This window comes from Physeter macrocephalus, chromosome 8 (genome assembly GCF_002837175.3).
Source record: "Physeter macrocephalus isolate SW-GA chromosome 8, ASM283717v5, whole genome shotgun sequence".
NCBI lineage: Eukaryota > Metazoa > Chordata > Mammalia > Artiodactyla > Physeteridae > Physeter > Physeter macrocephalus.
In genome coordinates this window covers 146,529,755-146,557,317 of record NC_041221.1, presented here as the reverse complement: position 1 = coordinate 146,557,317, position 27,563 = coordinate 146,529,755, and the positions used below count along the sequence as shown (strand labels likewise).

The 27,563-nt window shown below is 40.4% G+C and overlaps 1 long non-coding RNA gene across 1 annotated transcript in view; it reads right to left on the bottom strand.

Annotated features, from left to right (window-relative positions):
• The window catches only part of LOC129392354 (uncharacterized), a 272,138-nt gene that overhangs the window by 83,877 nt on the left and 160,698 nt on the right, over nucleotides 1-27,563 (bottom strand). The window contains exon 2 of the long non-coding RNA XR_008618146.1: nucleotides 2,423-2,677. This is a non-coding gene — a long non-coding RNA (uncharacterized lncRNA). The remainder of the gene's footprint in view (nucleotides 1-2,422; nucleotides 2,678-27,563) is intronic.

Here is a 27,563-nt window from a genome sequence, read left to right as displayed (position 1 = left end):
CCCTTGGAGCCTCCGTTCACTGTCCCTGAGAGGTATGCCACCCCCATACCTATCAAAACACACCTTCTATGCATCCTTGTATCCAGACACAGAGTTAGGAGTGGTCCTTCTGAGAATGCATTGCTGTCTTTTCATGGGTACCTGACCCCGCATTGCTACAACATGCTAGCAGCCCAGGAAAGGTGTCCCAATTCCTTACCCAGCTCTCTGCCAGGCACCACGACTTTTTTTTTTTTTTTTTTTTTTTTTTTTTTTTTTTGCGGTACGCGGGCCTCTCACTGTTGTGGCCTCTCCTGTTGCGGAGCACAGGCTCCAGATGTGCAGGCTCAGCGACCATGGCTCACGAGCCTCTGCGGCATGTGGGATCCTCCCGGACCGGGGCACGAACCCGCGTCCCCTGCATCGGCAGGCGGACTCTCAACCACTGCGCCACCAGGGAAGCCCAGGACCTTTTGATTACACCAAACAACTCCTCACTCCCAGCTGCCCTGGTAATCACCAAAACTGCCACCCTTCAGAGAGCGACACAAATTCCTATCAGGTCCACACTCTGTCATCATGTGCCTCAGAGCTGACGGCCCAGGCTGCTGCAGCCAATCCAGGCCTCTTTGGTCATGATGGAACAGCCTCAGGGAAAATTGGTGGCTCATTCAGCTTCACTCCAGCTGAGAGCAAAACCTGCCAGACCTCATTCTTCTTCTCTCTTCCTTCCCTCTTCCTTCTCTCGGCCCACCATCTTTCAGACAGGCTTCCCAAGGGAGTACAGTGTCTCTTGGGATTGGACTCTGCGTGCATATGGAAATATGACCTGAATAATTTATCACTCCCAATGTATTCTTCTTCCCTTGACTAAAGGAGTATGGGTCTATATCTGTATCAGGGGAGACAGAGAGGTTTTTATATATCAAATGTGTTTATGCATAAATATATGCTATTTGCCAGTCACTGAACAAGCCATACGCTTTAACACTCCCATGTCATTGCTCAAGCTAATCCCTTGGCTGAGAAGGACCTTCTCTCCTTTTACTTCCTATTGACATTCCACCTACCTATGGAAGACTTCTATTCGTCAGCCTTGGGTAACAAAACTCCAATTTTCCCTTTGAGAATCCAGTCTTTCTTGGGATTCAGTTCATGAGTTTTGTTTGGGAATGACCCCACTCTGGCTCTGGGATGGATACATGATCCAGCCTTGGTCAGTCAAAACCCACAGTCACCTAGCCACCGGATAGGTTCAGGGATATGCTGGTGACTCAGGGGGGCCAGTGACAGCCCAGAATTTTTGCTAGAAATTATAAGAAAGATAGCACTTTCCACTGAGATGCTAGGAGAGCTGAATGTAAGCCTAGACCTACAGCAGCTTTCTCTGTCACAACTTGGGAGTGTGAATGAAGCCAACAGAAAGGAAAACAGAGACCAGAAGACATAATATGGAAAATATTGTTTGAGATTCTGAATCCAGCCATGCTTGAAACTAGCCCTATCCACTGGCTTTTATCTGGGAGCCAATAAATGATGATAATGATGATTGGGGTGATAATCGCCTAAGTCAGTATAAGCTGGTAGAATGGATGCTGTGGGGTGCCACCCTCATTCCCCTTTAGTCTTGAGGCACTCATTCCATCAGTGGACAAATGCCTCCTACTGATGGTCCAGCAATTGCCCTTAACTGAATGAAAGTGTCTCACCCAAGGTTATATTTCCTCCCCAGAAGCAGTTAACTTCTGCTGACCGATCACTGCAAGGGTACATAGGCCCAGACCCCTTGTCTCAATTCCAGACAATTCTGAAAGGCTATCCCAGATCCAATCTCCCACGGAATTGACTGAGGCTTCTGTTGCAACTTAACTGCAGTGTTAACACCTCCTTCTGTCTAATCCTGCTTTCCTTACTGCCTCACAGGCTCTACCCTCAACAAGAGTCTCCAGGAAACTCCCTACGTGCAATTTGTCATCTGATTCTGTTTCCTAGGGAACTTTACGTAAGACAGGGCGGTTGTGCATTTGTAACCAAAGGAGTCCTAACTAATGTACAATTCTGCAAGACCCAACCCAAGTGTCACCTCTTCCTCCATAAAATCTTCAATATTAAGGGCTTTGTCCTGAGCTCCCAGAGCTTGTTACTTGTATAGTTTCATTTAGACGTATCCATTCCTCCTCACATTACACTTGATGATCTGTATGTCTGTATCCTACAAAACTGTAAGCTCTCAGAGTCTTTTCTATGTCTGCCTGAGCCCTGACTGCTTTGCACACAGCTTGCACTCATCATAAACTGTGGGTCACCACAAGAAGCACAGACTTGAAATTCCTCACTGTGATCACTGTGAGGAGGTGTTGAGAATTGTATTAGTTATCTATTGCTGTGTCACAAAATATCCCAAAATTTAGCAGCCTGAAACAACAAATATGTAGTCTCTCACCAGTTTCAGAGGGTAGGGAATCTGGAAGCAGCTTAGCTGTGTGGCTCTGGCTCAGGGTCTCTCATAGGATTGTAGTTATCAGGCAGAGCTGTAGACACATGAAGGCCTAACTGAAGCTGAAGCATCTGCTTCCAAGACAGCTCACTCACATGGCTGTTGGCAGGAGGCCTCAGTCACTCATCACAAGGACCCCTCCACAGGGCTGCAGGAGCATCCTCACCACATGGCAGCTGGCTTCCCCTAGAGTGAGGGATCCTGGTTGGTGGGGGGAGAGAAGGAGAAAGTCACAATGCCTTTTTTGTCCTAATGTCAGAAGGCTCACAATTAATAAGGGGAGAACTAGAACCCCCCTCTTTGGAAGAGAGGAATCTCAAAAAGCTTGCGGGCATATTTGAAAATCACCACAGGATGTTGCACATTACGTTGCCCAGCTCTCTTGGAACCATGAAAGAATCTTCTCCAATCCCACAATGAAAAACCTAATACTTTTCATAAGCAGTTTGACTGTTTTTTAACGTCTGTCCACTGTAAACTGGGTAACTAACTGATCTTATTTTACTCTTTGCTCCTCAGAAACTTAAAAGCAGGTTTATAGCTCACCTCCATCAGGGGTAAAATATTTCATGGCATATATTTTATATGCTATCCTCATTTCTAAGTTTTGCTTTTCTCTTCCCTGGTTTTCCTTTTGCATTGTTTTTCTTATTTTAAATTTTACTTTACTTTGCTATATTCTATGCATGTTGATAAGCTGCCTTATACCCTTTTTTAGGACAAGGCTAGGTATGAATAAATAAGTACAAGCATACAAATGTACATATACATACCTAAAACAGGGCTCTTGATTTAATAGTTATATATCCCTAGAGTCTGCACACCAGATCATTTAAACAAATCCAGGTCATTTTATTTGACAAATCCTGTGGTAAGAATAATAACACTTACAATAACTGCTAACATTCATTGTACATTAACAATGTGCCAGGCACCATGTGCAAAAATTGCACTCATTTCTTGATGTAACCTTCATGATGTCCTTTGAAGGTAGGTACTATCATGATTCCCACTTTACAGGTAAGGCTTGGAGGAGTGAAGAACATTCCCCAAGGTCATATTTCCAGAAAGAGGCAGAGCCAAGTTTCTAAGATCTTTGCGTCCCAGAGCCAAAGCTGCATGCTCCTTCTGCTTTCTTAAGGGTAAACGGAAAATATGTTTTAACATATCATCAATGAGAAGACTGAAGCCCATAGAGGTGATTTCAAAGTCATCAGATGTTGTGGTGCCCAACATTGTGGCAAGAGATTTGGGGTATACAAAGGAAGGGGAAAATGTACAATTGAGGATTTCATAGTCTAAGCAGGAACAGGTAAGTTACCAATGTTAGGCAATTTTAAAATAGAAATTATATAAGACAAAATGAATGGAATGTACATTAAATGCTACCAGTGGTCAAATAAAGCAGAAAACTTCATGATCTGAGGTTATAGAAGGCTTCTAGGAAAGGGTGAGATTTAGGCTGGACCTTGAAGGATGAACTGGAATTGAATAGATAAAGAAGGTACAGCTTAGAAAAAAACACAAAGATGAAATTCTCCAGGCATCATGTAAATAATTCCATAACCTTTAGCCCCTTAGGAACTACCTCTGAGATCAACCAGCTCACATGCCTGGTAACTTGTAGAGAGGAAACATGCACACACATACACATATACATATATGTTTCAAATGTGGAAAGGAAAAGTCAAAAGCAGCAAGAAACATATAGGCACTGAAACAGAAAATCAGAGATGATGCAACAGTGGCTCTCTCAAAAAAGAAAATCAGGGTTATACAGGGCACAAAGTAGCTATAAACCACTATCCTGTCATTTCCGATTTATAAGATGAATCAACAAGCATGGTTAAACTCTGGAGGAAGAGAACTATTAGTGGGGTCATAAGCCATATACCACAGTTTCTCAGCTTGGCTAGGGATGACGGGACTCCTGAGGTCTGTTTGCCCATCGGTAAAATGAGGATAGTGCAGATCTTTTCTTTGTGAAGATCTCAATGCAGAATACTAACCACTATACAAGCACAGTTCTTTGTGAAGATCAAAACGATACTCTACATGAAAATTCTTTCTAGCCCATAAAACAGAATAGTGGTCCCTATAACAAATCACTATTAGATATAAAGTTAACACAGCTATAGGAGATAGCCTAGTACAAACATCTTCTTAATGTTTGAATGCTCTCCCCATAAATTCTCTGACTTCTGCTTGAACTTCTCCAGGGTCAGGGAGCTTCCTTCTACACAAGACTGGAGTTGTATGTGTAACCCATTTGGAAACAACTTAAATTGAACTTAGAACTGCCTCCTGGTATTTTCACTGGTACTGGTTTTATCCTCTGGGATGCACAGAAAAAAAATTTATTCATATTCAAATTTGACATATATTAGCTCTCCAAGGGTTTACAACAAATAATTAACCACCATTGCCCACCTTCCAACAAAAATCCTAGACTATTCTCCAAAACAGTTCCACTTCCTTCAAAGGTTTTCTAGGTAACATGATGCCGAGACCTCATACCAACCTAGTTACCCTCTGTTAGACCCTCTGTAGACTGCCAATGTGGTGTCCAGCATGGAGAAGAGTACTCTAAATGTAGCTGTACTTAGAAATATAGGACTGACTCTAGGCTACATAATTCTACATTCCATGCTTCTGGACCATCTTGGTTGATTGCAATTAAAAAGATACTTGACTATTTCAACATTCAACCAATATACTTGAATAAATGAGCACACACCAAGAAGACACAAATCTAAATAAGTAAGCCAAAGTAACTAGGGTTTATTGAGTACATATTATGCTCCCCTAGAATGTGCTAGACAAGAAAGGCATTATTTATGTATTACTTGTGTCTTGTCTGTCTCCCCTATCTGAATACAAGCTCCATGAGAGGAGGGACTTTGTCTTACTTTTGTATTCCCAAATCCCGCCCCCCAAAATAGTGCCTGACAAATAGAAGGTGTTTGATAAACAATTAATTAATTAACTAATTAATGAGATACTGCCCTACAAATAGGCTGAAAAAAAAGAAAATGGGGAAAAAAAAGAGGCAACATGTACTAAATGAAGGCCTCTAGGGAACAGAGGACCCTTGCTTACTAACTACTCCCTCCTCACTCCACCTCAAGCCAGTAGGACTTTCATCAGATTGGTCCAACCCTGGGACCCAAGCTGGGCTGTGTTTGCAGGTGGAAAGGGTTAACATAAATTAAAAGGTCAGCCCTTAGGTGGAGCTTGCTCTTTTCTTGTGTTCCAGGGCAGTTAGGATCTAGAGCAATATGGTCCAGATGTCATTTTTCAACCATTAAAATCTCTAGAACTCCAATAAGTGATGTGGCTTGAACCATAAATGTTGGTGTTGTTCAGGGGAACAAGATCAATAGGATTACAACTGGCTGGTTTCAGAAAAGCTGAAAGACTTGACCCAAGCTTGGAGGATATAGGTAGATGAAATGATGGGGAAGTATGAACGGTGGGGCAGGAATCCATTACAACTAAAGGTGGGCTCAGGACATGGAAAACTTGGAATGCTTTGCTGAGTTGTTTATACCTTATTCTACAGGCAATGGGGAGCTACTGAAGGATGCTGAGCAGGAGAACAGCATGATAATAGCATCTTTTTGGAAAGAAGAATTGTTAACTGGCCTTTGTCATGTTTTTAAAGAGAGCAAATCCTTTAGGGGGTTTGGGTCAGGAGCACAAGACTGTAACCTAATCTCTGCCATTAATGTGCAGATTTATCTTGGATAAAATGCTTTATTTGATGGGCTTGACTTTTCCCGCAAATCAAAAGAGAAGCAAAAGCTTAGTTAACATGTTTCACTACAAGTGCCAACTCCACACGCTCAACAGCGGATCTCTAAGGCACACGTTTAGAAGGATTCTGAGGCCCTATCTGGGCTTAAAAGAAAAGTGCTGCCTTCAGCTAGTAACGTCTGCTATGGGTGCATAAAGGAGGAGTAGAGGGAGACATGCCACATATGCGACATTGATAGTAGATCAGAGAGGCAAATTTTTTTTTTTTTCTTTTTGCGGTATGCAGGCCTCTCCCTGCCGTGGCCTCTCCCGTCGCGGAGCACAGACTCCGGACGCGCAGGCTCAGCGGCCATGGCTCACGGGCCCAGCCGCTCTGCGGCACGTGGGATCCTCCTGGACCGGGGCACGAACCCGTGTCCCCTGCATCGGCAGGCGGACTCTCAACCACTGCGCCACCAGGGAAGCCCATGAGAGGCAAATTTTAACGGCTTTGCAAATACTCTCCCACTGTCAACATCACTATCATTCTCTTCTTACCAGTTGCACCCATTCCCTACACCTTATCATTCCTGGAATCTAGGTTTGAAATTTTCACAATTTTCTGTGTCACAGGAAAGTAGAAATGAGCCACAAGAGTCCCCCAGCCTCACTTTCTGTGTTTCTACCAGGGGCGCATTGGAAGCACCTCTCAGTGACCTCTTGTTCACTCTCCTAACCTACTCTCTGCAGGACAGATCTGCCTGGGAAACAAGGTGAAGAAAATCATTTCTTTCCATGCAAATGTCCCCTTAATGGGTAATGAGCAAACCGCAGCAGCTGGATCTGCTGTGTAAGGCTGAATGTCTTGAAATAGAATATGGCTCCAAGTTTTCCATGGGGTACCTGCATCAGCGATTCTGTAAGTAAGTCACCAAGGGGAAGCAACTTTCTCTCGGGCATCTTTTGCCCCTAGCAAATCACAGCTGTGCAAAGAGGAAAAGTAGGGTAAAGAGATGAGGCCATTGCCTGGGAAGGGGCAGGAGGAAGAACAGAGTCAAGATAAAGGAAGTAAGCAGGGCACCACCCTCATCTCTCCCCACTCATTCTCAAAATTTTTCTCTCTCCATACTAAGCTCCATGAGGTTGCGTGCTGTTTCTCTCTTCCAGGCTTTTGCACATGCAGTTTCTTCCCCCTGGAGTGCTCCATATTTGCTTAACCTCACTATTCATGCTCTCTCTTAAGGTATTAACTGGGTGTCACCTTCTCTAGAAAGCCTTCTGAAACCTTGATAAGGGTCTCCTATGCTTTCCCTGTCACAGCATTGATCACACCATATTCTAATGATCTTTTACTTATCTGTCCCTCACTAATAAAAACAATAGCTAACGTTGACTGAGCGCTTAATATGTGTTAGGCACTGGAATAAGCATCTGACACAGATTATTTCACTTAATAGCACAATAATTCTACAAGGTGATATCCCCATTCACAAATGGAAAAAGAGGCTCAGGGAGGTTAAGTACCTTGACAAAGATAACAAAAATTATACATCTAGCAAGTGGCAGAGCCATGTTTAGAACCCAGATCTGCCCACATTCTCTTAACCACCATGCTACACCACATCCCCTTCTAGGCGCTAGGCTCCATGGGGCAAGGACTGTGTCCGAGTCACATGGTATTCCAGCATTGGTGTGCCTGGCAAGTAGGTGATACTTTATATATATTGGTCAATTAAATGAAGGTCCCGTAGACTGAATGTCTGCGTCCTCCCAAAATTTATATGTTGAAATCCTAACCCCGAAGGTGATGGTATTAGGAGTGTGGAGCCTTTGGGGTGGGATTAGTGGCCTTATAAAAGAGGCCCAAGAAATCTCCCTTGCCCACTTTCATCATGTGAGGTTACAGCGAGAAGACAGTAGTCTGCCACCCAAAAAAGTATCCTCACCAGAACGTGACCCTGGGGGCACTCTGATCTCAGGTGTCAAACCTCTAGAACTGTGAGAAATAAATTTCCATTGTTTATTAACCACCCAGTCTATGGTGCTTTATTATAGCAGCCCAACCAGACTAAGATGAAATGAATAAATACAGGAATGAATGAATAGAATCATTACACATTAGAAGTAAAAGATTCCATAGGGTCAATTCCAATTTGAAGAAATGAGGCTAACTGAAGGGAATCACTCTCATGAGAGTGTATGTTTCTCAGGACAGTTGGAAAGAAAACAAAACAAAACAAAGCAAACAAACAAACAAACAAAAAACAGAATTCATCCTAATTGACCAGGAAAGCCAGAAGTCAGAACCAGAGTAGTGCCAAGGGCCAGGCCCAAGGAGGAGGCCATGAATGGGAGATGAGGCAAGGGGTCAGGAGCTGTGGCAGCTCGGATGCAAAGTGCTAGAAATGTAAAAAGAGATAGGTCAGGAAAGATAATAAACAAAGGGGGTGATTGGAAGTCTGGTGTTACTAGTGCTAGTCATGCAGGGTAAGGGGTAGGCTGGTTGCCTTAGAGTCATGGGTAGATGCATAAAGGTATAGAGTCCATAAAGATCCATATGGCTTGAACCAGAAACTGATCCCCACACCTACGCCTTTGCCAGTACTACATGCTGCTCCCCTAAGCATTTCTCTTTTTTCAGTTATAAAAACACAGGCTCTTTGGACTAGCCACTTTTTTCCCCACAATTGTTCTCATGGTAGAAGTCTCCAGTGTTCCAGTCCAAGACACAAATAAGCTAAGAAATGGGGTTATGAATAATCTTTGCAAGTTCTGGGGTGGGTACGTAGGGCCTCATTTGTAAGTTATCGTATTTAATACACTGGGCTCATCAAACCCCATTCCTGCAAAATCCATTTATTATCCTCAGTTGCTTAAAACTTTAAAAATTCTATTAAAGCCTATTTGGTGCCTTTTTGTGTGCCAGGCACTAACGTGGAAGATACAGAGATAGGTAATACAAGGTTGATTTCTACAAGTCCAGCAAAGGACTATCTGTTCAATGAAGGAAAGCCAGAACAGAGTTTAAAATCAGAAGACCTAAGTTCAAGGCATGGTCCTAGTCCAGTTCTTCTGGGCTCAAATAGTGACCACTCACTCAATAACTGTGATTTGGGGCAAGTTAAATAGCCTCTCTGTGTCCTAGTTTCCTCATCTATAAAATGTAAAATTGGCATCCTTACCTCATAGGGTTGTCATATGAATTAGCATATGGTGAAGCATTTTGCAAAACTGTAGAGCACTAGGCATATTCAGTTGTCATTACTAAACATTTTTCTACCTCTCTAAAGTACCACCTTATTTCAAAAGTGGGTTTAGCCAGATGCCTGGGATAGAGATTTACATCCCACAAACACAGACTTTTAACCAACAAAAGAAACCTTAGTTGAGTCCAACTGACCTGAATTAATGCACTGGAGGACCCATGCCACACAAAACAGAAAAGCCTAATTAAACCTCATGCCAGCTGTGTCAGCTAAGTATTGCTCCTCTATTTTAAAGAGGCTCAGAGAGGTAAAGTAACTTTCCTGAGTCATACAACAAATAAGTAAAACTGGTATTTGTCCACAGGTCAGCTGGTCTTACCTCTAGCTGATGTGGCCTTCTTTGGGCAAATGTTTTATTCTGTCTGTAAACGTTGCCCACCTCCAGCCCGTGAATCAGTAACCCCCAGACAGTCTCTCACAATGCTGCTCCATACTCCCTAACCCAGTGATAACTTTTCTCCTCTCTTCATAATTCCATTATTCTGCAAAAAACCCGCAAGGGACAAGCATATCAGCCATGAAAGGAAAGGCATATATAAGCCAGTTTCTTTATCAGCCTCTCCCACACTAGTGATTTCAGTCTGTGAAGGAGGAACAAACAGGAGCTGTAATGCTAATAACATCATCCAAGGAGTAGCAGATAACAGCTCCCACAGTCCCGGAGAGGAACTGCCTTTGTGCCATCCTGGCTGTGAGACGAGATTCAGAGAAATCAGATGTGATGGGTTTAGAAACTCCACTAACTCATGGCCGGTCCAGAGCTTCCCAAAAGGGGTACAGGAACAAAGAAGGGGTTCACCTGTATATAGCCTGGACAGATATTTGCACTTCCTTGCAAGGTAAGGAAAATAAACCTTGTCCATGGTGACGCAGTCACTATTCACCTGGGAGGAGAGAAGTGTCAAGAGGAAGACCTTGTCACTGGTGATGGGCTTCCCTAGGGCACGGAGGGCTGAGCAGGTAGAATTTGAACTTTGGGGGAGAAGTGATAAGGAGGCAGATATACCTCAATATGAAGGGGAAATTAACATTCCATAATGAAGTGGGTTCCCTGCCCCAGAATGCTCAAGAAAAGTTAGGAAACTTCAGAAGGAATGTCATGGAGCATATCTATGCATTTGATGGTGGTGAGGTGATCCGATGACACCAAATTCTCTTCTAAAACTAGGATTCTGAGTGGGGGTGATACAATACAGTGATCAAGGTCACAGAATCAGAATTCTGGCTTTTTAATTTATTACCTGTGTAACCCTAGACAAGTTACTTAACCTCTCTGGGTTTCAGTTTCTTCTATGAAATAGGGATTGTAATAGTAGGGACTTTATGGAGTTGTTGTGAGAATTAAATGTTATGCAGTGGTTCAAGGAGTGTTTGCCACAGGGTAAGTACTCAGTACTCAGTCCTAAGCACTTACCAGGTGTCAGATACTCTTCTGAACTACAGAAATGGACAATCACATACAACAGAGATCCTTACTCTCATGAATAAACAGATACATGTAATTTTCAGAGGCTGATAAGAGCTATGAAGAAAATAATGAATGCAATAAAATAGAGTATCTTTGAGGAAGGGGTAAGGGGTGTTAATTAGGGCAGGTAGAGAGGGCCTCTCTGAGCTGAGTTCTGCAGAGTTCTACTAAATCAAGGAAAGAAGGCAGCCATGCTGAGTTGGGGCATTCAGGTAGAGAGGATAACAAACTCAGAGAACTTGAGACAGATCAAAGCTTGGTATGTTAAGAAAAGAAAAAAAGGCTGTGTGTTTTGGAGCAGAGTGAGTGAGGAGGGAAAAACAAAGGGAAGATGAGATCAAAGATGTAAGGCCTTGTGGGCCATAGTGAGAAGTCTGGAATTTATGCTATGGCAAGTGGGAAGACACTGAAGGTTGTAGGCAGAGTAAGATTCTGGACAACTTATATTTTAAAGAGATCGTGCACTTGCCTCATAAAAACTTCCCATGCATGATCCTCCCCATTCTTTCCCCTTTTGCAGAAGTCCCCGAGGCCCAAAAGAGGTCAGAGTTACAGGACGGAAGGTGTCTGGGTCTCCAGATAATCTCAAAGTCGTCCTCGTGCTGGCCAAGAACACTAGTGTTGGGTTTTTATGGAGTAAAAATAAACTTTATGTATTAAGCCAGTGAAGGAGGGAGAGAAGGAGAGAGAGAGAGAGAGAGAGAGAGGGACAGAGAGAGAGAGACAGAGAGAGAGGGTAAGAGCATTCTGACTCCTACTTGAAGAATGCAAAGGTGGGGTCAGGGCTTGAACTGCAGCGGAAGCAAGAGACCTTCCATCTGTCTCCCCACAGCACCTTGAATAGAGCAGGTCATTCTTTTAAGTAAATAAGTGGACTCAGTCAAGGACCAGCTAAACTGTGGCATGAACCAATAACAAACCATCTTCCTTGCAGGTGTTGGCCATAATAGAAAGTAGTAGAAAATAAAAGCAGCAGACAGGGTTAGCCTGAAACTGTGTCCTTCCAGGTGTCCTTACCTTCCTTTCAGAAACCAGGTTTAAAATAAGGGGGTTTTTTCCTCCATTAGACCAGCCTGCCTTTTTGAGTCCTTTGTCAGATCAGTAACATTTGCTTCCATAGTTATAAACCACTGAAATGACCAGGCACAGGTAGTTGAGTTTTAGGCAATAACTAGGCAGTTGCTAACCCTATTCATCCTCTACTAGATACCACCACCCCCAAGAACTACTGGCTCATCAGATGCACATATATGTGCATGTCCACTCATTCAACAAGCATGGACCAAGCACCTGCTTGGTACTGGGCACTGGTCTAAGACTGGAGATACAGTAGTGAACCAAACAGATAAAGTTTTTTTGTAACCGAGCAGGATACTATGGGGCCTTCCCAGAACAGACACCACCCCCCTACCGCCCACACCATGTCCTCTGCCTGCCTCCTGCCTGTAGAAAATCTTGAGCCTCCTAGGCCTTCCCCGAGTTCCAAAAGTAAACTTAATCAGAGAAGTGAGAGAATACAGAAAGAAAGGAAAACAGTCAAGCAAGACAAAATAATAATAGTTTAACCATTAAACAAAGTCAAGGACCTTTAGTTCCTCCCCAAGGGCTATAGGTAATATATGGGAAAAAAATCTTAAAAAGAGTGGATATATGTATATGGATAACTGATTCACTTTGTTGTACAGCAGAAAGTAACACAACATTGTACTGAATAAATCAACTACTCCAATAAAAATTTTTTAAAAATTGTGTCCCTCAAAAAAAAAAGAGGAATGAAATCCAATTTAGTCTTCACGTGTCATGTCTAATAAAACCATTTACATTAGCTAAAAATAAAATAATTAAGAGCCATAGAATTGTATCATTTAATGTGCATTATCCACTTAATAATACAGTATGTTTTTGATATTAAAACGAAGGTTTTAGAGATTATCCTACTAAATGAAGGAAGTCAGAAAGAGAAACACAAATACCACATGATGTCACTTATATGTGGAATCCAAAGTATGACACAAATTAACTTATCTACGAAACAGAAATGGACTCACAGACGTAGAGAACAGACTTGCGGTTGTGGCAGGTGGGGAGGAATGGAGTGGGAGTTTGGGGTTAGTAGATGCAAACTATTATATATAGGATGGATAAACAACAAGGTTCTACTGTATAGCACAGGGAACTCTATTCAATATCCTGAGATAAACCATAATGGAAAAGAATATAAAAAAGAATGCATATATATGTATAACTGAGTGACTTTGCTGTACAGCAGAAATTAACATAACAGTGTAAATCAACTATACTTCAAATTTTAAAAAAAGTTTTAAAAATATTCTGAGCCATGTCCTTTGAGCTGTTTTGCAGATACTGAAACCTCTACCAGGTGGAAGAAGTTAACTGTGTGCTGTCTGTAAGCATGTAGACCCCAGACCAGTTAGAACCAGAAGGTTGATGGTGTTAACTCCTGATTAACTCACCACCAACCAATCAGAAGAATATTCACAAGCTGATCAAGCACCCTGCAAACCTCTCCCACACCCTGTCTTTAAAAACCTTTCCCTGAAAGCCTTTGGGAGTCTGGGCCTTTTAAGCACTAGCTCCCTGGACTTTTTGCTTGGTGCCCTGCAATAAACATTGTACTTTCCTTCACCACAAGCCAGTGTCAGTAGATTGGCTTTGCTGCATGCAGGCAAGCAGACCCAAGTTTGGTTCTTTTGATTCAGTAACATTTTCTTGCTAAAATAGTCAACAACCAAGTACAAGATAAATGAGGTTCCTAGTCTCATAATTAAACAAATAAATATAATTTCAGATGCTGATAAGAGCTAAGAAGAAAATAATAGGGTATAATATAATAGAGTATATTTGAGGATGGGGCAGGGGGATATAAACCAAGGCAGACATGGAAGCTGACATTCTGGTAGGGAGGAGAGAGACAATAAACAAACAAGTAAAACATGTGTCAGATGGTGATAAGTGCTACAGTGAAAAATAAAGCAGGAAGGGGGAAGAGCAAGGGTGCAGAGGACATTAACAAGTGGATTAATATAAGGGATATCTGGGAAGTGATATATTCAAGCCTGATGCTTTAATTAGAGGAATAAGGAAAAAGGAGCCAAGGATAACTCCCCTGTTTCTGGTTTGTGCAGTAGATGGTAGTGTCATTTACTAAGATAGCAGACACTATAGGAAAACCAACTTTATGGGTAGAAGATCTTGAGTTTGGCTTTGAACATTCCTCTGGGATGTTCAAATAGTGATATCAAGTAGATGACGGGCATCAACAACATACAGACGGTAACAAGTTTTGGCCTTTGTTGTGAACTGAACATCCCCGCAAAAAAAATTCATTTGTTGGAATCCTAACCCTCTATGTGATGGTCTTAGGAGGTGGAGCCTTTGGGGGTGATTAGGTCATGAGGGTGGAGACCTCATGCATGGGATTGTCACCCTTATAAAAGAAACCCCAAAGAGCTCCCTCACCCCTTTCCACCATGTAAGGACACAGTGAGAAGAAGGCCACCTAATGAACCAGGAAGTAGACCTTCACCAGACACTGCCAGCACCATGATCTTGGATATTCCAGCCACCAGAACTATAATAAATATTTGCTGTATAACCCATGCAGTCTGCCGTTAGTTTGCTCTGAGACCTTGGGAAACTCATATCCCCTCCCTGGACCTGTTTTACCACCTGATCTGTCAAGTTTCTTGTGGCTCTAACACATTCTGACTCTGTCAGAATAGGGGTTGAGGAGCTTCCATCCAAAGCAAGGAGTCTGGAATACAGCCATGCAAACAGAGTGTTGATTTGACTGTAAAACTGACCTTTAAATATTCCATTTTCTTATTGGTGCTTTGGATAGGAGCTCTCCAGGGAACTCTGAGGGTAATTGCTTTGCCTCTGCTTTAGAAGGGGCTGACTTTGATACAATGCTGTTCTCATCTGCAGGTTTAATTTAGCTCTTTTGTCTGCATTAAACTCACAAGGACCTATCCTTGTGTGGTGCCAAACATATCACATGGCCAGCCGTTTCTAGCTGAATTTAGACTTGCCCTTTCAGCGAAGGTTTCTGGGATGCTCTGAGGGCCAGGTCAGGCAAGCTGACGTCTATCTCTGTCCCTTGGGATCCTCTCTCTGGGAGCTGCAGGCAATCTGAACCAGCCACTGGGTGTCAGCATTGCTTTGTCCAATTATAAGAAAAAAATAGGTATTTGTGTGGTTTGGGAGTTGTTTATGCAATAAGTTTTGGCTCTAAAGCAAGCACAACCGCAATTCACATTTTTACAGCAGTTAGCATTAACTCAAGAGTTCTCTTCTCTCTTTACATCTGGACTCTCCCTACTCATCTCAGTCCCTTTGTGTCACTCACCTGGATTACTGCATGGTCCTGATTTCTGATTTTGTGTCCCAAAGTCTATCTTTTTTAACTGGTTATAATCAGGACTATAGCAGGCTCAACTGTAGGATAATGAGGACTTGGTCACTGGGGGTTTGCAAAACAAAAGTGGCAAAACCACCTGGCAGGAATTTTTGTAAAAAAGAAAAAAATGTGTTTTATATATTATAAATCTATATTATATATATAATGTGATTTAATATATTTATTTATAAAATATATTATAATACATATATTATAAATATAAATACATATATATATATATGTCTTTTCCCTGCTTGAGAACCATCACTGACTCCCTGTTGTCCATAACAGGGTAAATTCTAAGCTGTCTAGGGTAGCAAACAGAGCTGTCTACTAGCTGGCTGCCCTCAATTCCTCAGTCTCATCTCTGGCCCCAAACATCAGACTTCAATAAGAATGAACTTTCCCAAAGAATATTTCACATTCTTCACGCCTTTGCTCATTCATCTTACCAAGAAACCTGTATTCATTCTTCCAGAGCCTTCTCCAGGGAACTTGCTGGTCACCCTTCCCCAATGCCCACTCCCCAGCCTAAGCTTAGTGCCCTTTCTGTAGGTACCCAGGGCACATCCACTAAATATAGAATTTACCATAGTGGATCCAAGTTATCTGCTATGTGTCTCTCACCCACTCGGTTATAAACTGCTTTAGGACAAGTACTTCTTGTTTTTCATCTTTGTATCTCTGGCTCCTGCCACTGTGTCAGGCAGGCTGTTGACACTTAATATATGTTCATTTAACTGAACACAACTGAACCTATGTGGTTATTAAGCTTATTTTGCCAAGTCTGCAACACGTCCTTCACACATTCCCTGTTCAGAGTCCCAGTTGGGATCATCCTGGTTCAGAGTTTTCCAAATCTGTCATTTTCTTTGTCTGATCATTTTTGCCATACCTGTGTACCACATGGGCTACTTTTTAAAAATACTTTTCCTTTACACCCACTTACATTTGTCTCAAATAAATTTGTTTTAAAAGAAAACTTTTTATTACTACCATAAGTGAAAACTTATAACTCTCCCCACAAAAAGATAGTTTAAAAAAATAATAATGATATCTTCCCATTTCTTTTATTTTTTATTTTATTATTCAAATTCCTTCATCAATGTTTTATAGTTTTCAGTGGGTATTTTGATAGGGATTGCATTAAATCTATAGATTGCTTTGGTTAGTATGGACATTTTAACAATATTAATTCTTCCTATCTATGAACATGGGATATCGTTCCATTTTTTGTATCATCTTCAGTTTCCTTCATCAATGTTTTATAGTTTTCAGAGCATAGGTCTTTCACCTCCTTGATTAAGTTTATTCCCAGGTATTTTATTATTTTTGATACAATTTTAAACAGGATTGTTTTCTTGCTTTCTCTTTCTGATAGTTCATTATCAGTGTATAGAAAAGCAACAGATTTCTATATATTAATCTTGTATCCTGCAAATTTCCTGAGTTCATTTGTTAGTTCCAACAGTTCTCTGGTGGAGACTTTAGGGGATTTCTATATATATAGTATTATGTCATCTGCAAATATTGACAGTTTTAATTCCTCCCTTCTAATTTGGATGTCTTTTATGTATTTATCTTGTCTGACTGCTGTAGCTAGGACTTTCAATACTATGTTAAGTAGAAGTGGTGAGAGTGGGCATCCTTGTCTTGTTCCTGATTTTAGAGGAAAAGCTTTCAGCTTTTCACTGTTGAGTATGATGTCAGCTGTGGGTTTGGAGTAGAAGAATTAATAATCGTTAAAATGTCCGTACTACCTAAAGTAATCTACAGATTTAATGTAATCTCTATCAAAATACCCAGGACAATTTTCATAGAACTACAACAAATAATCCTAGAATTTATATGGAACTACAAAAGACCCAGAACTGCCAAAACTATCTTGAGAAAAAGCAAGTAAAAGTGGAGATATCACACTGCCTGACTTCAGACAATACCACAAAGCCATAGTAATAGAAACAGCATGGTACTGGCACAAAAACAGACATATAGATCAAGGGAACAGAATACAGAGCCCAGAAAAAAACCTATGCATTTATGGTCAATTAATCTACAACAAAGGAGGCAAGAATATACAGTGGAGAAAAGACAGTCTCTTCAACAAGTAGTGCTGTCAAAACTGGACAGCTACATGTAAAACAATGAAATTTGAACATTTTCTCATACCATATACAAAAATAAATTCAAGATGGATTAAAGACTTAAATGTAAGGTCTGAAACTTAAAACTCTTAGAAAAGACATAGGCAGAACACTGACATAAGTCATAGCAGTATTTTTGGATCTGTCTCCTAAGACAAAAGAAATAAAAGCAAAAATAAACAAATGGCTGGGATGTAGGGGTGGGAGGGAGGTCCAAGAGGGAGGGGATATATGTATGCATATAGCTGATTTACTTCATTGTACGGCAGAAATTAACACAACATTGTAAAGTAACTATACCCCAGTAATAAACAAACAAACAAATGGGACCTAATCAAACTAAGCTTTTGCACAGTAAGGGAAACCATCAACAAAATGAAAAGACAACCTACTGAATGGGAGAAAATATTTACACATAAAATGACCGACAGGGGTTAATGTCCAAAATATATAAATAGCTCATACAACTCAATATCAAAATTAAAAAAAAAACAATTAAAACATGGGCAGAAGACCTGAACATTTTTCAAAAAAGACATACAGATGGCCAATAGGCACATGAAAAGATGCTCAACATGGCGAGTCATCAGAGAAATGCAAATCAAAACCACAAACCTCACATATTTAAGACTGTCTATCATCAAAGAGACCGTAAATTAAAATGTTGGGGAGAATGTGCAGAAAAGGGAACCCTGGTGCACTGTTGGTAGCAATGTACATTGGTGCAGCCACTGTGGAAATTAGTATGGAGGTTCCTCAAAAAACTAAAAATAGAACCACCTTATGATCCAGCAATTCCACTCCGGGGTATATATCCAAAGAAAATGAAAATACGAATTCAAATATATACATGCACCCCAATGTTCATAGTAGCATTATTTATAATAGCTAAGATATAAAAGCAACATAGGTGTTCATCAACAGATGAATGGATAAAGAAGTTGTAGTATATACACAATGGAATATTACTCATCCATAAAAAAGAATGAAATTCTGACATTTGCAACAATGTGGATAAGTATTAAGCTTAGTGAAATAAGGTCAGACACAGGAAGAAAAATACTCTATGTTATCACTTATATATGGAATCTAAAAAATAAAACAAATAGGCCTTCCCTGGTGGCTCAGTGGTTGACAGTCCGCCTGCCGATACAGGGGACACGGGTTCATGCCCCAGTCCAGGAAGATCCCACATGCCACAGAGCGGCTGGGCCCATGAGCCACGGTCGCTGAGCCTGTGCGTCCGGAGCCTGTGCTCCGCAAAGGGAGAGGCCACAACAGTGAGAGGCCCATGTACCACAAAAAAAAATCAATAAATAAAATAAATAAAAAATAAAACACATAAATGTTTATAACAAAACAGAAACAGACTCACACATATAGAAAACAAACTAGTGGTTACTAGTGGGGAGAGGAGAGTGGGGAGGGGCAAGGTAGGAGTATATGATTAAGAGATACAAACTATGTATAAAATAGGTAAGCAACAAGAATATATTGTACAGCATAGGGAAATATGGCCATTATTTTGTAATAACTTTAAATGGAGTATAATCTATAAAAATATTGAATCACTATGTTGCACACCTGAAACTAATACAATATTGTAAATCAGCTATACTTCAATTGTTTTTAAAAAAGATGAATAAATTCTGAGGATCTAATGTATACCCTGGTGAATATAACCCTATATTATATAATTAAAGTTTGCTAAGAGAACAGAACTTAATGTTCTCACCGGAAATAGAAAAAAAAGACAAATATGTAAAGTGATGGATGTGATAGTTAACTAGATAAACAGAATTCTTTCACAATGTATATATATATCAAATCACTACAATGGGCCCTTTAAATATCTCAGAATTTTGTCAATTATACCTCAACAAAGCTGAAAAAAATAACAATGAAAAACATGCTACAAAATTCTAGCAAGATAATCTTGCCTGCTATGCTAGATATACTGAGACCATTAATGATTCTTTCACCCCTTCCTGTATCCATGCCACTTTACCATTTGACTTTCAGTTGTCTCACTAAATAGGCAGAGTCAATTTCTCCATTCCTTGATTCTACATTCAGCAATAGAACTTGCTCTGGCCAAGAGTGTGTTAGCAGATTTGACACATACAGAGGCATGAAAGCTCTTGTGTGACTGGGATCACTCCTCTGCAGTGAGAATGTGCCCAGGCTAGCCTAATGGAAGGATGTGAGAAATGCATGAAGTACAGCCCAGTTACCCCAGGCGAGAGTCAGCTGAGATTCTAAATGCAAAACTTGAGAGCAAATCCAGTCCAAGACCAAAGGAACCATTGGCCTTAATGGCTGACTCTCAAGCTAAATAAAGGTTTATTGTTGAAAGACACAGAGGGTTTTTTTTTTTGAATGTTTGCTGCATACATATTAAACAGCAATAGATAACTAATATACTTGCCAAAGCTCTGAGCTGAAGTATGTTTTCTCTTTGTTCAAAGGGTAGATTAGAAAGTTTTAGAGAGGTGTTAAAATACTAGCACCGAATTGAGAATGTCTCCTTGAAGTAATCAGATGAGTTGAAATGGAACTGAAAAGGGAAGAGCCTCACTACATAATTCAATGTAATTCATCATAGTTTATATCTAAAATCATCTCTGTACTTTGCCACACTTTGAGATACACTGCTTTAGTTCTTGCCCTTTCTGCCTTTTCTATAGGCAATGGATGTAACTTCCAAAATGGTCTTGGGCTCATTGCCTTAAAAACTAAACCCCAAACCTGACTCAAATTCCAGGTGCTCCATGACCTAGCCCCAGGCCTGCCCCTCCAGGCTTGCTCCTATTGCTTCCCCTCTTTGCATATCCATTACAACAACCCAACTTCTTCAATATTTACTGAGCACTTCCTGCAGGTATTCAACCAGAGCCAGGCACCTAGCTAGGAGCTTGGGGGCAAAGATGGTGATTAAGATGCAGCCTTCACTTTGGGCTCTCAGCACATAAATAAAGCATGTAAGCAACCATGTAACTCTAATCTAATATGTGAAGAGTAAGTCAGAAAGCTATAGAAACCATAGTATTGCAAACAGATAGGAGCAGGGGACGCTTGAATCCAAGAAGGATCCCAAGGGGAGAGGACTCCCTTGGATACAATGAAAGCTCTCCTGATTCTTCCACCACAACCTGGAGTAAGTGTTCATTTTATGAACTCCCATAGCACTTTATAGCTCATCATATATTATTTATACTTAATTTATCTAATCTCTTAGACTATCAACTCTTTAAGAGCATTGATCATTAATCTTTGCAACAACAACAGCAGTAGCAGGTCATAAGCAAACCCTGGGCACTAACACATGTTTCGCTGATGGATAGGTGAACAGGTGGAGGAATGGATGTATGAATGGAAGGTCATGAGAGAAACAAATCATAATAGAAGACAATCTTTTGGCTCGCTGTAAGTCACTCCATGTAGGTGGCAGCCTAGTCATATGGTTCCCAAATCTGGCAGTCCATAAATTATATCTAAGGAGCTTTAAAAGATACATATTCCTGGGACCTGCTTCCTGAAGGATATTCTGATTCAATAAATATGGGATGGGACCCCAGTAATCCATATTTTAACATCCTCAGAAAATTCTGAATCATCTAGTCCAAGGCCTGATGCTTGAGGGTTATAAGTTTAACTCACCCAAGTATAATATTGGTTCCATTCTCTCAGGTGTCCTATTTTTGAGCTGTTCATTCTCTCTTTTCACTGATGATTCAGCCCATTCAGATAATCTGCATGAGGAAAATACTCCTATGACTTGGAAATACTCCTATGATTTGTTCCATAAGGAGCTGTAACAACAGTGATAATAATGTACTGTCATGTATTAAGCACTTAACAAGCATCAGGCATTCTGCTAAGTGCTTTTATGAATAGTTGCTCAGTTAATCCTATCAGCAACTCTAAGAAGAGTTTTCTTTTAACCACTTTATTGAGATATGATTGACATACAAAAAGCTGTACATATTTAATGTATATAACTTGACGTATTTGGAGATAAGTACAACACCTGTGAAATCATCACCACAATCTATGCCTTAAATATTTCAACTCCAAAAGTTTCCTCCTGCCCTCTTAATCATAAGTCATTATTTTTTGTGATAAAAATGCTTAACATATGATCTACCCTCTTAGCAAAATATTAAGTGTACAATACAGTATCATTAACTATAGGAACAGTGACGACCTGAATGTTTGTGTCTCCCAAAAAATTCATATGGTGAACTCCTAACCCCCAAAAGTGATGGTATTAGTAGGTGGGACCTTTGGGAGGTAATTAGGTCATAAGGGTGGAGCCCTCATGAATGAGATTAGTGCTCTTATAAAATAGATACCACAGAGATCCCTCGTCACTTCTGCCATGTGAGGATACAATGAGAAGTCTACCCCCTGGAAAAAGCCCCTTACTTGACCATGCTGGCACCCTGATCTCAGACCTCTCACTCCCAGAACTATAAGCAACAAATTTCTGTTGCTTATAAGCTAACCAGTCTGTGGTATTTTGTTACAGAAGCCCGAACAGACTAAGGCAGGTACTATGCTGTAGAGTAGGTCTCCAGTACTTATTCATCAACTGAAACTTTGTACCCTATGACTAAAACATCCCCATTTCCATCTCCCCCAGCCCCTGGCAACCACCATTCTACTCCCTGCTTCTGTGAGTTTGACTATTTTACATTCATCATGTAAGTGGCATCCTGTAGTATTAGTACTTCTGTGACTGGCTTACTTCACGTAACGTGATGTCCTCAAGGTTCATCCATATTGTCGCAAAAGGCAAGATTTCCATTTTTTTAAGGCTAAACAATATTCCATTGTATGTATATACTACATTTAAGAAGTCCATTCATCTGTATATGGACATTTACATTGCTTTCACATCCTGACTATTATGACTAATGCTGTGATGGACATGCAAACACAGATAGCTCCTCAAGGGATGTCATTTCCTTTGGGGATATACCCAGAAAAGGAATTGCTGGATCATATAGTACTTATTTTTTTAATTTTTTGAGGAACCTCCATAATGTTTTCCAAATTTGTTGTAAATTGTGTCTATACTAATTTACATTTCCACCAACAGTGTACAAGTGTCCCCTTTTCTCTATATCCTTGCCAACATATCTACATATAGGTATATATGTGTGTGTGTATGTATATATATGTATATATGTACATATATGTGTATATGTATAATAGCCATCCTAACAGGTGTGAGGTGAGATTTCATTGTTGTTCTGATTTGCATTTCCCTTATGATTAGTGATTTTGGCATCTTTTCAGGTACCTGTTGGCCATTTGTATGTCTTCTTTGGAGAAATGTCTATTCAGTTTCTTTGCTCGTTTTAAAATTCGATTCTTTGTGACTGTGTGCGTGTGTGTGTTTGCTATTGAGTCGCAGGAGTTTCTTATATACTTTAGGTAATATCCAATACATGGTTTGCAAACATCTTTTCCCCTTCCGTAGGTTGCCTTTTCATTTTATTAATTGTTTCCTTTGTCATGCAGAAGCTTTGGTAGGTACTGTTCTTTAACCCCAGTCTACAAATGAAAAAAGAGAGGTACAGGAGGCTAACTAACTATATGTGGTAAAGTTGGAATTCAGTCCTAGGTCTATATGACCTCAGAGTCCCATGACCTAATTTGTGAAGGTAGTATCCATAAGGACTACAAATATATCCAGACTAAGAACAGAACAGTGGGCAGGGGTCAAACTAAAGTAAGATGAACATCAGCTAGATGCAAAGAAGATCATGACAGAGAAAGTTTAAGAAAATAAAAAGTTCACTAAGCAGGGAGTTAAGCAATGTGGACCCAAATCCTAGTTCTGTCAACAGCAACAAGAATAGTAAATACTTATGTATAGTTTACTATCAGCCAGCCTCTGTTCCAAGTGCTTTACATATAGTAACTCAATTAATCCTCACAACAACCTTTTGAAGTATGTACTATTATTACCACCATTTTACAAAGAGGTTTCACAGCTAGGAGGCAGTAGAGCTGGAAGTCAAACCCAGGCCATCTGGCTCCAGAGTCCACATGCTCAGCCACCATGCTATACAGTAGTTAACCAAGTAAACTTGGGCAATTCCCATCCCTTCCCTGGTTTTCCACCTCAAATAAAAATTGGAGGAGTTGGTTTACGGTTTCTTCCAACTCTGATATTTTTTTAGTCCAACTTTATTTAAAGTTCATAAAGGGAGAGTATAGATTCCCCTTGTCTGCAAGAATGTTTTTAAATTAGATGTTTTCTTGAGGAAGGATTAGATACAGTCTTGCCTAAGGTCTGGAAGTGAGGTAGATAACTCTCAAGGTCGTGTAATAATGAGTGAGAGCTCAAACCATAGGGAATCCCTAGGGACCAAATGTTGTGGTCCCCTTCTCTACAAAGATCTGTGTCTCAGTCTGTTCAAGCTGCTATAACAAAAATCCATAAACTGGGTTGCTTAAGCAATAAACATTTAACTCTCACAGTTCTGGAGGCTGGGAAGGCCAAAATCAAGGCACCACCAAATTCAGTGTCTGATGAAAATAACATCCTGGTTCAGAGACGGCTGTCTTCTCACTGTAACCTCACATAGCAGAAGGGGCAAGGGAGTGCTCTGGGGTCTCTTTCATAAGGGCATGAACTTCACTCATTAGGGCTCCACCATCATGACTTAATCATGAGGCCCTACACCTCCAAACACCATCACATTAAAGGTTAGGAGAACAACATATGAAATTGAGGGGGACAAAAAATATTCAGTCCACTGAAACTTGTTATAGCCAAGGACCTTCAAAAGCTCACTATGCATCACTAAAAATTTGACAGTTCTCCCCTTAAAAGAAGAGAATGATTTAGAATGTGCAAGTCAAAAGACAGAAAACAGACTTTTTATACCTCTGCAATTGCTTTGAGAGACACAGGTTATGACAAATAGGCAAACAAGAATTCCAAAAGAGCCAATGTAGCTGGTTTAAATTGTGGCTCTGTCACATAAAGGCTATATGACATTAAGTTACTTAACCTATCTAAGCCTCGATTTCCTCTTCAGTAACATACTGTAATCATAGTACCTTGTGAGACAACCTCTCACAAGGTTGTCATAAAGTTTGAACAAGATACTACAAGTAAGTACAGTTGGAAATTACATTAATATAACAACAATAATATAAATAAAACTATTACAGGCTTAGTATGTGGTATCAGGTATTGTTCTAAGCAATTTACAACCTCCCAATCAATAAAAAAAAATTTATAACATTCTTGCAAAATGACTTTCAACCCTCTTCTTGAATCTGCAGTGATTCATAACTTTACTTCCAAGCTGTCTCTCTGGAATGTAATCTTTGCAGAGGGAGAAACCATCCCTTCTCATTTACTCTTGTAGTCTCAGCACCTGGATATCTTTTCTCAAATAGGTCTTTAAGAATTATATCAATGAGACTCATGAAGGATTAACCGTTCTGTACCTGTGTTATGGTTCCTAATAGAAGTAGTGACCGCCTCAGCACCCAGGGCTGACCTCCTTGACCTTCCTACAGCTGCCTTCCCTATTGCCCCAAGCCCTGAGGGGGAAACGTGGCTACAGGACTTGGGAGAAAGGAGTGGGCAGCTGGGGGCCACATCATCCCAGCCTCATGCCACTTCACATCAGCGTCACCGTAGGGGGCAAGGAGTACCTGCTGGGACTCTATGACACAGCCGGACAGCCGTGTGGCTGACAGGGTCTTGGTGCTCTGGCCGGGTGCTGAGGCCTGTGCCACTGAGGTGGGAGACCTGACTTCAGGACATTGGTCCACCAGAGACCTCAAGGCTACATGTAATATCAAATGGCAAAAGCTCTCCCAGAGATCTCCATCTCAATGCTAAGACCCAGCTCCACTCAATGACCGGCAAGCCACAGTGCTGGACACCCTATGCCAAACAACTAGCAAGACAGGAACAAAACCCCACCCATTAGCAGAGAGGCTGCCTAAAACCATAATAAGGTCACAGACACCCCAAAACACACCACCGGACACTGTCCTGCCCACCAGAAAGACAAGATCCAGCCTCATCCACCAGAACACAGGCACTGTTCCCCTCCACCAGGAAGCCTACACAACCCACTGAACCAACCTGGTCACTGGGGGCAGACACCCAAAAATACAAACTTGCAGCCTGCAAAAAGGAGACCCCAAACACAGTAAATTAAGCAAAATGAGAAGACACAGAAACACACAGCAGATGAAGGAGCAAGGCAAAAACCCACCAGACCAAACAAATGAAGAGGAAATAGGGAGTCTACCTGAAAACGAATTCAGAGTAATGACAGTAAAGATGATCCAAAATCTTGAATATAGAATGGAGAAAATACAAGAAATGTTTAACAAGGACCTAGAAGAATGAAAGAGCAAACAAACAGTGATGAACAACACAATAAATGAAATTAAAAATTCTCTTCAAGGAATCAATAGCAGAATAACTGACGCAGAAGTGACCTGGAAGATAAAATAGTGGAAATAACTACTGCAGAGAAAAATAAAGAAAAAAGAATGAAAAGAACTGAAGACAGTTTTAAGGACTTCTGGGACAACACTAAACGCACAAACATTCAAATTATAGGGGTCCCAGAAGAAGAAGAGAAAAAGAAAGGGACTGAGAAAATATTTGAAGAGGTTATAGTTCGAAACTTCCCTAATATGGGAAAGGAAAGAGTCAATCAAGTCCAGGAAGCACAGAGAGGTCCATAAAGGATAGATCCAAGGAGAAACATGCCAAGACATATTAATCCAAGTATCAAAAACTAAATACAAAGAAAAAATATTAAAAGCAGTAAGGGAAAAACAACAAATAACATGCAAGGGAATCCCCATAAGGTTAACAGCTGATATTTCAGCAGAAATTCTGCAAGCCAGAGGGACTGGCAGGACATATTTAAAGTGATGAAAGGGAAAAAACTACAACCAAGATTACTCTACCCAGAAATAATCTCATTCAGATTCGACAGAGAAATTAAAACCATCACAAACAAGCAAAAGCTAAGAGAATTCAGCACCACCAAACCAGCTTTACAACTAATGCTAAAGGAACTTCTCTAGGCAGGAAACACAAGAGAAGGAAAAGACCTACAATACTAAGCCCAAAACAATTAAGAAAATGGTAATAGGAACATACATATGGATAATTACCTTAAATGTAAATGGTTTAAATGTCCCAACCAAAAGACATAGACTGGATGAATGGATAGAAAAACAAGACCCATATATATGCTGTCTACAAGAGACCCACTTCAGACTGAGGGACAAATACAGACTGAAAGTGAGAGGATGGAGAAAGATATTCCATGCAAATGGAAGTCAAAATAAAGTTGGAGTAGCAATTCTCATATCAGACAAAATAGACTTTAAAATAAAGACTATTACAAGAGACAAAGAAGGACACTACATAATGATCAAGGGATCAATCCAAGAAGAAGATATAACAATTGTAAATATTTATGCACCCAACATAGGAGCACCTCAATACATAAGGCAGATGCTAACAGCCACAAAAGGGGAAATCAACAGTATCACAATCATAGGACAGGACATTAACACCCCACTTTCGCCAACGGACAGATCATCCAAAATAAAAATACATAAGTAAGCACAAGTTTAAATGACACATTAAACAAGATGGACTTAATTGATATTTATAGGACATTCCATTCAAACACGACAGAATACACTTTCTTCTCAAGTGCTCATGGAACACTCTCCAGGATAGATCATAATTTGGGTCACAAATCAAGCCTTAGTAAATTTAAGAAAATTGAAATCATATCAAGTATCTTTTCCGATCACAAAGTTGTGAGACTAGATATCAATTACAGGAAAAAATCTGTTAAAAATACAAGCACATGGAGAATAAACAATATGCTACTAAATAACTAAGAGATCACTGATGAAATCAAAGTGGAAATCAAAAAATATCTAGAAACAAATGATAATGAAAACACGATGACCCAAAACCTATGGGATGAAGCAAAAGCAGTTCTAAGAGGGAAGTTTATAGCTATACAAGCCT